The sequence below is a fragment of the Hylobates moloch genome, unplaced genomic scaffold, assembly GCF_009828535.3.
Source record: "Hylobates moloch isolate HMO894 unplaced genomic scaffold, HMol_V3 SCAFFOLD_6, whole genome shotgun sequence".
NCBI lineage: Eukaryota > Metazoa > Chordata > Mammalia > Primates > Hylobatidae > Hylobates > Hylobates moloch.
The window spans coordinates 22339652-22355577 of record NW_026652281.1 but is presented as its reverse complement, the minus strand read 5'-3'; positions in this window follow the sequence as shown (position 1 = coordinate 22355577).

The window sequence follows — 15926 nt, the reverse complement described above, 5'->3', positions numbered from 1 at the left end:
TGGTTTAATTCCCCTCACCTGCCACCTATTGAGGTGACTTTTACACTGAACTTGTGTTTATTGTTGCTTATCTTCAAAGTTTTAGCACAGATGTATGTGTTTCTAAACAACAAACCTCTAGCTACACAGATCAAAAAAAATAAAAAGAAGAAAACACAGATTACCAATACAGAGGATGTCAGGGGATATCACCAGAGACCACACAGACATCGATAGTGCATTAAGGAAACACTGTGAACAACTCTAAGCCCATAAATTTGACAACTTGGGTGAAATGGTCCGATTCCTTGAAATATACAAACTACAAAAACTCATTAAAGTAGTAATAATCTAAATTATCTTGTATCTATGAGCAAATTGCATTCTTTATTTAAAACTTTCAAATAAAGAAAACTTTAGATCCAAACGGTTTCACTAGCAAAATCTACCATATATGTAAGGAAGAAATAATAACAACCCTACAGAGTCTCTACCAGAAAATAGAAGGAACCATTTTCCAACTCATTGTGGAGCCAGCATTATCTTGATATGGAACCCAAAGATAGTACAATAAAACTACAGACACACATACCTCACGGATATAGATTTTAAAAGTCCTCAACAAAATACTAGTAAATCTAATCCAGCAATTGAGGCTTACTCTAGAGATGCAAGGCTGAATCAACATTTGAAAAAGATGACAACAAATGTTGGCAAGGTTGTCCGGACAACTGGAAACTCATACATTGCTGGTCAGAAGGCAAAATGGTAGAGGAGTACTGGAAAATAATTCGGTAGTTTCTTATAAAGTGAACCCATATAATCCAGGATTCTCACTCCTAGATAGGCACCCAGAGAAATGAAACCCTATGTTGACACAAAAACTTATGTAACTGTTTATAAAAAAACTGGAAATAAGCCAATGTCTTTCAACACAGGAATGAAGAAACAAACTATAGTCCATCCTAAGGAACAACATTCAGCAACATAGACAAATCTCAGATGCATTGTGCTAACAGGTTTTCTAAACCTCAGCACTATTAGACTTCAGGCCAGATAAATTTGTATTGTGGGGAGCTGTCTTAAGCGTTGTAAGGTATATTTGCAGGCATCACTGGCCTCTACCCACTGGACGCCAGTTGCATCTCCCTCATTATGCCAATTTAATCAACCAAGGATGTTTCTAGATATGGCCAAATATTTCCTAGGGAGAAAAATCACTACTGTTTAAGAACAACCATGCTAAGTGATGGAAAGAAGCCTGGCTCAAAAAATATATATACTGTATAATTCTATTTGTACATTCCAGAAAATGCAAAATTCTAGGAAAGGATTGGGAATAGGATGAGGGTTTGGTTAAAAGGAGGCAGTACAAAGGAATTTGGGGGAAACAGAACAGTTATGTATCCTGACTGCAATGGCTGTTACACAACTCTAGGCATTTGTCTGAACTGTATGCCAAAAAGAAAGCCTTAATTTTACTGTAAGTAAATTTTTAGATGTTTTAATGTAAATAAAATTATAACTACAACACCTATATGCTTACCCGGTTTAAGAAATAAAATACTAAGAATATCCTTGGTCAACCAGGCGCAGTGGCTCACGCCTGTAATCCCAGCACTTTGGGAGGCAAAGGTGGGTGAATCACGAGGTCAAGAGATCGAGACCATCCTGGCTAACACAATGAAACCCCATCTCTACTGAAAATACAAAAAAATTAGCCGGGCATAGTGGCGGGCGCCGGTAGTCCCAGCTACTCAGGAGGCTGAGGCAGGAGAATAGCGTGAACCCAGGAGGCGGAGCTTGCAGTGAGCCGGGATGGCGCCACTGCACTCCAGCCTGGGCGACAGAGCAAGACTCCATGTCAAAAAAAAAAAAAAAGAGTATCTTTTATCTTATCCCACTCCCCTGCCACCCATGGAGGTGAAGCTTTACAGTGAGCTTTTATATTTATTGTCCCTTGCTTTTCATTAATGCCTTACCACATACGTATTACGTCTAAACAATATATTGCCTCTTTATAAGCTTTAAATAGAAAATGCTGTATCGGAAAAAAAGTTTTGTGTACTATTAAAATTAAGTTGTTATTAATCCAAACTAGATTGTTTTAGGTTAAGATGATAATTTTAATCCCCAGAAAAACCACTAAGAAAATAACTTCAAAACTATAGCAAAAGAAACAGCAAGGGAGTTTAAATGGCGCACTAGAAAATATTTCTTTAATACAAACGTTATTAGTAGAAGACAGGTAATAGGGAATGAAAGGCAAAGACATGAAGACAAATAGAAAAATAGTAGCTATAAATCACTCCTTATTAGTAATTACACTAAATAACTAAATATAAATGTATTAAGCACATGAATTAAAAGGCTAGAAATTGGAATGGAATTATTAAAAGATTCATCTTTTGCTACCTACAAGAAATATGCTTGAGATTCAAAAACTTGAGTAACTTGAAAGTAGAACAGGAAAAAATACACCATGCAAATATTAACCAAAATAGGGCTGGAGTTGATATACTAATATTAGACAAAATACACTTTGAGACAAAATTTTTAAGAGATAAGTAAGGATTTTTATAATAAAAGGGTGAATGCATCAAAAAGAGGTAACAATTCTAAACGTATGTGTGCCTAACAACAGAGGCCCAAAATACATGAAGCAAAAGCTGACAGGATTGAAGAGAGAAATCAATAATTTGACAATAATAGTTGGAGACTTCAAGACCTCCTTTCAACAATGGATAGAACTAGGCAGAAGTTGAACAAGAAGAGAAGTATTGAACAACGCCATAAAACAACTAAACCTAACACACATCTATAAAACATTCCACCAAAACACCTGAATACCTTCTTCTCTAGTGCACAAGGAACATTCTCCAGGATAAACCATATTTAAGTTAGAAAACAAACCTCAGTAAGTTTCCAAGGATTGAAATCATACAAAATATACTCTCCAACCATGGTGAAATAAAAATTAGAATTCAATAACAGAAGGAAATTTGGGAAAATCACAAATAATGGAAATTAACACACTCATAACCAATAAGTTAAAAGACCACGAGAAGTTAAAAAATACTTTGAGAGGAATAACAACAAAAATAGTATCAAAATGTATAGCATACAGCTAACACAACATTAAAGGCAAATTTATAGCTGTAAATGCCTATATTAAATAAGAAAAAAAGATTACAAATCTTTAACTTTGTTATGCACCTTAAGAAACTAGAAAAAGGAGAGCTAACTAAAACCAGAATAAGCAAATAGAAGGAAAGATCAGAGCAGAAAGAAATGAAGTAGAGAAAAATAAAGGCAGAAACATCAACACTTCATAAACTCTTCCAAAAATTAGTAAAGGAAGGAATACTTCCCAACTTGTTCTATGAAGCTAATGTTACTCTGATACCAAAACCAGACAAAGATATCACAAGGATACTATAGAACAGTATTGTTCATACAGACACAAAAATCTTTAACACAATATTAGCATACAGAATCCAGCAGCATATAAGAAAGATTATACAGCATGACCAAGTGGGCTTTATCCCAAGAATGCAAGGTAGGTATAACACATGAAAATCAATAAATGTAAAATAACATTTACAAAAAAAGATTACATAATTATCTCAATAGCGGCAAAAAGTGATTTAATACAATCCAAAACCTTTCATAATAAAAGTGCTCAAGAAATTTGACAAGATATAAAAGACATCCATATTGGAAAGAAACATCTTATTCACAAGTGACATGATATTGTATATAGAAAATTCTAAGATATGCATTCAAAAAAATATTAGAATAAACAAGTTCACAAAATTGCAGGATACAAGATTAATGTGCAAAATTATATTTCTAAACACTATAAATAGACAATTCAAAAACAGAATTAAGCAAACTCCATTTGTAAAAGCATCAAAAAGAATTAAATAGTTTGGAATAAATTTAGCAAAAAAAAGTGAAAGTCCTGTACATTGAACACAAAAAAATTTAAAAAATTAAACACCTAAATTAATGAAGAGACACCTCAGGTTCATGGATCAGAAGTTATTACTGCTAAGATATCAATATTCCCCAAACTGATATGCAGAGTAAATGCAATACTTTTCAAAATCCTGGCTGTCTTTTGGGAAGAAATTGGAAAGCTGATTCTAAAATTAATACCGAAGTGGAAAGGACGCAGAATAGCCAAAACAACCTTAAAAAAGAAGATAAAAAGACTCACACTTTCAGATTCCAAAGCTACAGTACAGTAAAGTACAGTACAACAAAGCTACTGTAATCAAGACAGTTTGGTATTGGCATAAGGACAGACATAGAGATAGAATATAATGAGAGTTCAGTTACATACATTTACCCTTATAGTCAATTGATTTTTAACAAGAGAACCAAAGTAATTCAATGGGGGAAATAATAGTCAGAACCAAAGTAATTCAATGGGGGAAATAATAGTCAGAACCATAAAGAGACATCACTTCATACTCCCAAAAATAACTGTAATCAAAAGACAAACAAAAACAAGTTTTGGCAAGCATGTGGACAAACTGGAGCCCTCCCTCATTCATTACTAGTGAGATTCCAAAATGGTACAGCCACTCTGGAAAACAGTTTGTCAGTTCCTTAAAACGTTAAACATAGAGTAACCATGACCCAGCAATTCTCCTAAGAGAAGTGAAAACATATGTCCACATAACTTGTACATAAGTGTTCATTGTAGTGTAATTCATAACTGCCAAAAAAGTGGAAATAACCCAAATGTCCACCAACTGATGAATATGTAGATGAAATGTGGTATATAAAATGGAACGTCATTAGGCCATAAAAGGAATGAAGTACTGATACATGCTACAGCATAGATGAACCTTGAAAGCATGCTGAGCAAAAGAAGTCAGATACAAGAGGCAGCAAAGAAGTAGGTTACTTGTGTCCTGGAGCTAGGGGGAGGAGGGAATGGGGAGTTATTGGGTTTGTTTTGGGGGGAAAAAATATTCTAAAACTAGATAGTGGTGACTACACAATTCTGTAAGTATACCAAGAATTATTGAATTGTAATTTCAAAATTTAAAGGGTGAATTTTATAGTATGTGAATTATATCTCAATAAAGTTGTTATTTCAAAAAAGAATAGACTCATTAGGCTTCATTATGCTTACTCTTAAGTAATAGAAAGGAATTAATCAGGTCAACTCTAAAAGGATAGTAGTAATAATTCATCTTAGAGCACATTAGGAATGTAGAGAATGGAAGAGCTAAGGTACCTTAATTCATTTTTAACCCTTAAATATACATACACCTCAAAAACTACAAGAACCTCATTTCCTTTTAATAGCTTAGAAATAGTTACTCTCTGCTGATTCCCATTTTTCTAATAGCAGAAAATGTCCATCTTCAAAAAGAAAAATGTCCCTTCTTTAATGGTCCTTAAACGCAAGATAGTTTATCAATAATCTGGAGAGTGTTTCAAGCTAAAATGCTTAGAAATGAGTTGCGACTAGCTTACTTTTATAGTCATGCCCAATCAACGGCCTGTATCTTAACCATTCTTGAAGTTTAGAAAGAATCAATTAGACCAGAATATAAATTTCTGAATCAAAAAGGCTTTTGTGTTACATAATGAATATATATTCATTATGCACCAGAAATTACAAACTCAAATTTCTACAAGGTCTAAGCAGGCTACCAATCTTGGTAAAAAGGGCCTAATAGAGTCTGTAACAGCCAGTACTCAGTTACAGGAGATGGATGCCATGCAAGAGTGTGGATCCAGTGTTATCAAATCTACCTAATTTTCAAGACAAGCTACCAATCCAGGTATTTATGTTAAAACAATCTCATTTAAAAAATAAGAAATTCAGAATATTTTTAAATATAAAAGCCAAAAAAAAGATACCTCTATGCCAGTTTAGAGAAAAAAGAGTAAAAAGAAATGAACAAAGCCTCCAAGAAATATGGGACTATGTGCAAAGACCAAAACTATGTGTGATTGGTGTACCTGAAAGTGACGGGGATAATGGAACCAAGCTGGAAAACACTCTTCAGGATATTATCCAGGAGAACTTCCCCAACCTAGCAAGGCAGGCCAACATTCAAATTCAGGAAATACAGAGAACACCACAAAGATACTCCTCCAGAAGAGCAACCCCAAGACACATAATTGTCAGATTCACCAAGGTTGAAATGAAGGAAAACATGTTAAGGGCAGCCAGAGAGAAAAAGTTGGGTTACCCACAAAGGGAAGCCCATCAGACTAAGAGCAGATCTCTCAGCAGAAACTCTACAAGCCAGAAGAGAGTGGGGGCCAATATTCAACATTCTTAAAGAAAAGAATTTTCAACCCAGAATTCCATATCCAGCCAAATTAAGCTTCATAAGTGAAGAAGAAATAAAATACTTTGCAGACAAGCAAATGCTGAGAGATTTTGTCACCACCAGGCCTGCCTTACAAGAGTTCCTGAAGGAAGCAGTAAACATGGAAAGAAGAACCGGTACAAGTCACTGCAAAAACATGGCAAATTGTAAAGACCATCAATGGTAGGAAGAAACTTCATCAACTAATGGGCAAAATAACCAGCTAACATCATAATGACAGGATCAAATTCACATATAAAAATATTAACCTTATATGTAAATGGGCTAAATGCCCTAATTAAAAGACACAGCCTGGCAAACTGGATAAAGAGTCAAGACCCATCAGTGTGCTGCATTCAGGAGAAACATCTCACATGCAGAGACACACATAAGCTCAAAATAAAGGCATGAAGGAAGATCTACCAACAAAATGGAAAGCAAAAAAAAAAAAAAAAAAGGAGAGGTTGCAATCCTAGTCTGTGATAAAACAGACTTTAAACCAACAAAGATCAAAAGAGACAAAGAAGGCCATTACATAATGGTAAAGGGATCAATTCAACAAGAGGAGCTAACTATCCTAAATATATATGCACCCAACACAGGAGCACCCAGATTCATAAAGCAAGTCCTTATAGACCTATGAAGAGACTTAGACTCCCACACAATAATAATGGGAGACTTTAACACCCCACTGTCAACATTAGACAGATCAATGAGACAGAAAGTTAACAAGGATATCCAGGAATTGAACTCAGCTCTGCACCAAGTGGACCTAATAGACATCTACAGAACTCTCCACCCCAAATCAACAGAATATACATTATTTTCAGCACCACACACCTATTCCAAAATTGACCACATAGTTGGAAGTAAAGCACTCCTCAGCAAATGTAAAAGAACAGAAAGTATAACAAACTGTCCCTCAGAACACAGTGCAATCAAACTAGAACTCAGGATTAAGAAACTCACTCAAAACCACTCAACTACATGGAAACTGAACAACCTGCTCCTGAATGACTACTGGGTACATAACGAAATGAAGGCAGAAATAAAGATGTTCTTTGAAACCAGTGAGAACAGACACAACATACCAGAATCTCTGGGACACATTCAAAGCAGTGTGTAGAGGGAAATTTATAGCACTAAAGGCCCACAAGAGAAAGCAGGAAAGATGTAAACTTGACACCCTAACATCACAAATAAAAGAACTAGAGAAGCAAGAGCAAACACATTCAAAAGCTAGCAGAAGGCAAGAAATAACTAAGATCAGAGCAGAACTGAAGGAAATAGAGACACAAAACAGCCTTCAAAAAAATCAATGAATCCAGGAGCTGGTTTTTTGAAAAGATCAACAAAATTGATAGACCACTAGCGAGACTAATAAGAAAAGAGAGAAGAATCAAATAGACGCAATAAAAAATGACAAAGGGGATATCACCACCGATCCCACAGAAATACAAACTCCATCAGAGTATACTATGAACACCTCTACACAAATTAAGTAGAAAATCTAGAAGAAATGGATAAATTCCTCGACACTACACTCTCCCAACTCTAAACCAGGAAGGAGTTGAATCTCTGAATAGACCAATAACAGGCTCTGAAATTGAGGCAATAATTAATACCTTACCAACCAAAAAAAGTCCAGGACCACATGGATCCACAGCCAAATTCTACCAGTGGTACCAAGAGGAGCTGGTACCATTCCTTCTGAAACTATTCCAATCGATAGAAAAAGAAGGAATCTTCCCTAACTCATTTTATGAGGCCAGCATCATCCTGATACCAAAGCCTGGCAGACACACAACAAAGAAAGAGAATTTTAGACCAATATCCCTGATGAACATCGATGCAAAAATCCTCAATAAAATACTGACAAACCAAATTCAGCAGCACATCAAAAAGCTTATCCACCATGATCAAGTGGGCTTCATCCCTGGGATGCAAGTCTGGTTTCAACAAACGAAAATCAATAAACGTAATCCATCACATAAACATAACCAAAGACGAAAACCACATGATTATCTCAATAGATGCAGAAAAGGCCTTTGACAAAATTCAACAACCCTTCATACTAAAAACTCTCAATAAATTAGGTATTGATGGGATGTATCTCAAAATAATAAGAGCTATCTATGACAAACCCACAGCCAATATCATACTGAATGAAGAAAAACTGGAGGCATTCCCTTTGAAAACGGGCACAAGACAGGGATGCCCTCTCTCACCACTCCTATTCAACATAGTGTTGGAAGTTCTGGCCAGGGCAATCAGGCAGGAGAAGGAAATAAGCGGCATTCAATAAGGAAAAGAGGAAGTCAAATTGTCCCCATTTGCAGATGACATGATTGTATATTTAGAAAACCCCACCATATCAGCCCAAAATCGCCTTAAGCTGATAAGCAACTTCAGCAAAGTCTCAGGATACAAAATCAACGTACAAAAATCACAAGCATTCTTATACACCAATAACAGACAAATGGAGAGCGAAATCGTGAGTGAACTCCCATTCACAATTGCTTCAAAGAGAATAAAATACCTAGGAATCCAACTTACAAGGGATAAGAAGGACCTCTTCAAGGAGAACTACAAACCACTGTTCAATGAAATAAAAGAGGATACAAACAAATGGAAGAACATTCCATGCTCATGGGTAGGAAGAATCAATATTGTGAAAATGGCCATACTGCCCAAGGTAATTTATAGATTTAATGCCATCCCCATCAAGCTACCAATGACTTTTTTCACAGAATTGGAAAAAACTACTTTAAAGTTCATATGGAACCAAAAAAGAGCCCACATTGCCAAGTCAATCCTAAGCCAAAAGAACAAAGCTGGAGGCATCACCCTACCTGACTTCAAACTATACTACAAGGCTACAGTAACCAAAACAGCATGGTACTGGTACCAAAACAGAGACATAGATCAATGGAATAGAACAGAGCCCTCAGAAATAATGCCACATATCTACAACTATCTGATCTTTGACAAACCTGACAAAAACAAGCAATGGGGAAAGGATTCCCTATTTAATAAATGGTGCTGGGAAAACTGGCTAGCCATATGTAGAAAGCTGAAACTGGATCCCTTCCTTATACCTTATACAAAAATTAATTCAAAATGGATTAAAGACTTACATGTTAGACCTAAAACCATAAAAACCCTAGAAGAAAACCTAGGCAATACCATTCAGGACATAGGCATGGGCAAGGACTTCACGTCTAAAACACTAAAAGCAATGGCAACAAAAGCCAAAATTGACAAATGGGATCTAATTAAACTAAAGAGCTTCTGCACAGCAAAAGAAACTACCATCAGAGTGAACAGGCAACCTACAGAATGGAAGAAAATTTTTGCAACCTACTCATCTGACAAAGGGCTAATATCCAGAATCTACAATGAACTCAAACAAATTTACAAGAAAAAAACAAACAACCCCATCAAAAAGTGGGCAAAGGATATGAACAGACACTTCTCAAAAAAAGACATTTATGCAGCCAAAAGACACATGAAAAAATGCTCATCATCACTGGCCATCAGAGAAATGCAAATCAAAACCACAATGAGATACCATCTCACACCAGTTAGAATGGCCATCATTAAAAAGTCAGGAAACAACAGGTGCTGGAGAGGATGTGGAGAAATAGGAACACTTTTACACTGTTGGTGGGACTGTAAACTAGTTCAACATTTGCTTTTGGGTTCTCTGTCATGAAATCCTCTCCTAAGACAATATCTAGAAGGCTTTTCCAATGTTATCTTCTAGAATTTTTATAGTGTCTGGTCTTAGAGTCCTTGATCCATCTTGAGTTGTTTTTTTGTATAAGGTGTGAGATGAGGATCCAGTTTCATTCTCCTACATGTGGCTAACCAATTATCCCAGCACCATTTGTTGAGTAGGGTGTCCTTTCTCCACCTTATGTTTTTGCTTGCTTTGTCAAAAATCAGTTGGCTGTAAGTATTTGGGTTTATTTCTGGGTTCTCTATTCTGTTCCATTGCTCTATGTGCCTATTTTTATACCAGAACCATGCTGTTTTGGTGACTATGGCCTTATAGTATAGTTTGAAGTTGGATAATGTGATGCCTCCAGATTTGTTCTTTTTGCTTAGTCTTGCTTTGGCTATGTGGGCTCTTTTTTGGTTCCAAATGAATTTTAGGATTGTTTTTTCTATTTCTGAGAGGAATGATGATGGTATCTTGTTGAGAATTACCTTGAGTTTGTAGACTGCTTTTGCAGTATGGTCATTTGCACAATATTGATTCTACCTATCCATGAGCATGGGATGTGTTTCCATTTGTTTGCATCATCTATGATTTCTTTCAGCAGTGTTTTGTAGTTTTCCCAGTAAAGGTCTTTCACCTCCTTGGTTAGATATATTCCTAAATATTTTATATTCTTAGCAGCTATTGTAAAAGAGATTGAGTTCTTTGATTATCAGCTTGGTCGCTGTTGTTGTATAGCAAACCTACTGATTTGTGTACATCAGTTTTGTATCCTGAAACTTTGTTGAATTCTTTCTCTTATTGCCATGGCTAGGTCTTCCAGAACTTTGTTGAATATATGTGGTGAAAGTGGGCATCCTTGTCTTGCTCCAGTTCTCAGAGGAAATGCTTCCCACTTTTCCCCAGTCATTATTATGTTGGCTGTGGGTTTGTCATAAATGGCTTAATTTACACTGAGGTATATGTCCCTTGTATGCCAATTTTCCTGAGAGTTTTAATCATAAAGTGATGCTGAATTTTGTCAAATGCCTTTTCTGCATCTATTGAGATGATCATGTGAGTTTTGTTTTTAATTCTGTTAAAGTGGTGTATCAAACTTATTGACTTACATATGTTAAACCATCCCTGCATCCCTCATATGAAACCCACTTGATCATGATGGATTATCTTTGACATGTTTTTAGATTCAGTTAGCTAGTATTTTGTTAAGGATTTTTGCATCTGTGTTCATCAGGGGTCATTGCTCTTTAGTTTTCTTTTTTGGTTACGTCCTTTCCTGGTTTGGGGATTAGAGTGATACTGACTTTATAGAATGATTTAGGGAGGATTTCCTCTTTCTCCCTCTTTCTCTATCTTGTGGAATAGTATCAGTAGGGTTGGTACAGATTCTTCTTTGAATGTTTGGTAGAATTCAGCTGTGAATCCATCTGCTCCTGGACTTTTTTTGGTTCATAACTTTTATTACCATTTCAATCTCACTGCTTATTATTAGTCTGTTCATGGTATCTAATTCTTCCTGATTTAAGCTAGGAGAGCTGTATGTTTCCAGGAATTTATCCACCTCCTCTAGGTTTTCTAGTTTATATGCATAAAGGTATTCATAGTAGCCTTGAATGACCTTTTGTATTTCTGTGGTTTCAGTTATAATATCTCCCATTTCATTTCCAATTGAGCTTATTTGGATTTCCTCTCTTTTCTTGGTTAATCTTGCTAATGGTCTATCAATTTGATTTTTTTTTTTTCAAAGAACCAGCTTTTTGTTTCATTTATCTTTTGTATTTGTTTGTTTCCATTTCATTTAGTTCTTCTCTGATCTTATTTCCTTTCTTCTGCTGGGTTTGGATTTGACTTTTTTTGTACCAAGCCACATAATATTTTTTGCCTCTGCAGAGCATATGGTCTCCAACACAATACTCAATTTGTAGCCACAAAAAACAATAAGGCTACAAAATGGGTATGGATGTGTTCCAATAAAACTATTTACAGAAACAGGTGATGAGCAAGATTTGCCCCATAGACCAAAGTTTGCCAACACTTAACGTAGAAAGTCACAAGTGAATGTTACTGTCACCTCCAACAATGAGAACAGGCTGAATAAATACAAAAATATTGTTCAAGCCTATTACAGAACTAAGGTCACTAGGTAAACTAATGAACTAACTCAAAGAGTGACAAGCTCTTCGAAGAAGAGACAAGACACATTAACTATTTCATCTCTGGTAGGGCAGCAGGAGGAAGAGGAAGATGCCGTAGATGCAAGTAAGAAAAAAAAAGATCTGAAATTTGACAAAGCTTTGAAAGCTGATTAAGGGTTGGTATAATAGTTTAACATCCCTGGGAACCACATTCCCCCATTTTCCCAATCCCCTTCCCTATCTTCCCAAACTCTGCCCTCAACAGAGCCTACACCCATCCAACAACTCTTTCACAGACCTAACCCGAGGGGGGTCATGAAAAAGATTAGAATAAAGCAGTTTAATGAAGAGAGATCTCCTCTGTGGCACTGATATACTGGGCTTGCCTAAGTCTGAAGGTAAAACAGGTGAATGAGAGGAACCTTCCAGCACTCAGAATTAGGGAAGAGTACTCGACAATAGCAATCTACCACTAGGGAAGGGACAGGAATACTGAGAGAGACTTACCACTGAAGCACAGGCACACTGGGCCTGTTGAAGTCTGAGGGCGGGAGCACTGAAAAAAATGTTCTAGGACTCTACATCTCACACTGAATAGTAAACTGCATTAGACTTCTGGCTGACTGAAGCCCGTGGAGTGCCAATTATAACTAAAGCAACAACCAAGCTCAACCTCAACCCAGCTCACAAGACCCCAGACTGGCCCAACCCACTACATCAATGGCATGATAGAAGGTATGCTCATTCAAGAAAGTAAGCATTATTTACTGAGTCTTTCCTTATATACATGATGAAAATAAGAAAATAGAGCCCATTGGGAAGAGAGAAAATAATCAATTTAACCCTAAGGTAGCACAGGTGTTAGAATTTTGAATCAGAAACTTGAACTGTCAAGATAATAAAATACAGAACCTCGTATTTCTTGCTTATCTGAAAAAAATAGCCTTAATTAAAGAAGCAATATAATGGAATGGTGTATGATTGTAACTCATTACCCATAATCACTGCAGAGTAGATAAGATACGACTGGATGAGAAAGTCATGTTCTCAACACTAAGCTTTTTAGGGAAAAATGTAATTAAGTTGACAACGCAATGAATGTCAAGACTAGGATACTGTTGATAGTCAAAGGGGTACTAAAAATAATTATATAATTTTAATAGGTCTTTATTGGGCAACAAAATGGTTTTATTATGTTAATGGTCCTACGGAATAATGTTATTAAAACTTTTTTAAAAATAAAATTATTCAACATATTGGCCACATCTGTCCATAATACCATGTTACTTTTTTTCTAAAAATGTATTTTCTTTTAATTGAGTTGTTTCAGATTTTCATTAAATTATCTGCGATTTTTTTTTGTTGTTTTTTTTTGAGACAAGAGTCTTGCTCTGTCACCCAGACTAGAGTGCAGTGGTGCAATCTCGGCTCACTGCAAGCTCCACCTCCTGGGTTCATGCCATTCTCCTGCCTCAGCCTCTCAAGCAGCTGGGACTACAGGCACCCGCCACCACGCCTGGCTATTTTTTTGTATTTTTAGTAGAGACGGGGTTTCACCATGTTAACCAGGATGGTCTCGATCTCCTAACCTTGTGATCCACCCGCCTCGGCCTCCCAAAGTGCTGGGATTACAGGCGTGAGCCACCACACCCGGCCTAAATTATCTGTGATATTTGTTAAATTTGCATTTATAGCTAATAAATTTGAACTTGTTGACATCTTCAAATGACTCATACACACCGTATTTTGTAATTCAGAGTATATTGTCTCTAAAGAGGCTAAGGTAAGCTGAATGCAAACTGCTAAAGAGAGAATAGTCTAAACTCCGATTTTTTCTTATTGAAATTCATTGCATAAACATTTTAGCCCAAATATATTCACAGGTATTATCTTTTTACTTCCCTACAGGGTACAAGCACAACTTGTCAAATATCTCTGTCTCTGATTATTTTAAATGTTACACTAAATTTTAATGTTGTAAAATCTTGGAGCTTCTCAATTTCATTCCAATCCAATATATAAGTTTATTCTATTGAAAATGAAACTCTATTAAAAGATTCAAGAAATTGAGATATTGCCAATCACTAGTATAAAATGTTCAAATTAAAAATGGAAACCATTTAGCTTTGACTAAGTTGTTTATTCTCTTGCTTTTTAGGCAGAACTTTCAATGTGCTCCTATTGGTACGTGTTGTTTTCAGTAATTGAAATTTGCTAAAAAGCTGGAGTTGTGATGTCTTGTTGAATTTTTGCTTAAAGATTCTTAATTTTGAATATGCAACAAGACTTGGAGTATTTGTTTTTAAAATGTTTAATGCCACTGTAAGACACTCATGTTGATTTAAAAGCAAATGTTCAAAAGCTCAAACATTTCCACAAGCTGGTTGCTCATGGGCAGTAAAGAAAGTGCTCACTGATAGTCTAATATTTTGTTTGGTTTTGTGTATCTCAGGCTTTCTCACAAGGAAAAATTTGTTCTTCTTACTTTCTGTGTGATAACTACAGACTTTCTTAAGTTCATTATTTTGTTTAGGAAATTATTCAAGAAATTCAACATTGAGTTTTCCTGCAATTAAAAAATAATATTGCCACACAATATAAAGCATAGTGCTCTACCAGAGCATCGCTCTAATCTTGAAGGAGCTATTTCACAAACTTTACAAACTGGAGGTTGCTCTCTTCATACATCTGCTCATTAAGATCTTTCCTTATTGGTGTTTGCTTGCAGACTGTTTTCCAGTCACTATTCTTTTTAAAGTATACCACTGGTGAAATATAGAAACATGTAAAGTGTGCATGCCATAAATATACAGTTTGATGAATTGTCACAAACTAAACACACTTGTAGCCAGCACCAGATCTAGAAACAGAATATTACCAGCATCCTGGAAACGATCCCTTACCCTTTTTACAGTAATTACATTCTTTCCTCCCCTCTACTCTGCAACCAGATCAACTACTAACCTAACTTTTGCAAGGGTGTCTAACCTTTTGGCTTCCCTTGGCCGCATTGGAAGAAGAATGCATCTTCCACCACACATAAAATACATTAACACTAATGATAGCTGATGAGCTTTAAAAAATGCAAAAAATCTCATGTTTAAGAAAGCTTACAACTTTGTGTTGGGCCGCATTCAAAGCCATCCTGGGCCACATGCGACCCATGGCCCTTGGGTTGGACAAGCTTATTTTAACACCTTAGACCAGCTTTGTCTGTTTTTAAACTTTCTAGTAAATGGAATCAAATTGACTGTGTGTCAGCTTGTCTAGAAGATTCCTCACACTTGCATGTCATTGGTTGTTCATTCCTATTGTTTGCGATTCCGTTGGACGAAAATACTCAAATTCTTTTGTTCATTCTACCAACATTGAGTATTTGGGTAGTTTCCACTCTGTCTATTGCAAATTGTGCTGCTATGAACTAAAATGAACAAGCCTGTTGTTGTACACAACTACACATTTCTGTTGTGTGTATATATAACTGTATAGCTTCTTTGGATAACATTATGAATTATACGTACCACAACCAATTCCAAGTATATTCTAGCTTCGAAGGTTTTCTAATTTTGTAAGATGATTTTACTTCAAATCTGTGCACCACTAACATTTACATTCAGATTGCCAGAACAAAAAAAAACCTGTTCTGTTCAAAAAAATAAAAAATTATTTTTTCTTCTGTTTGCAAAGATCTTCTACTAATGGAGCCAGCAGTGTAATAGCTATTGCTTCACTTTCGTATGTGCA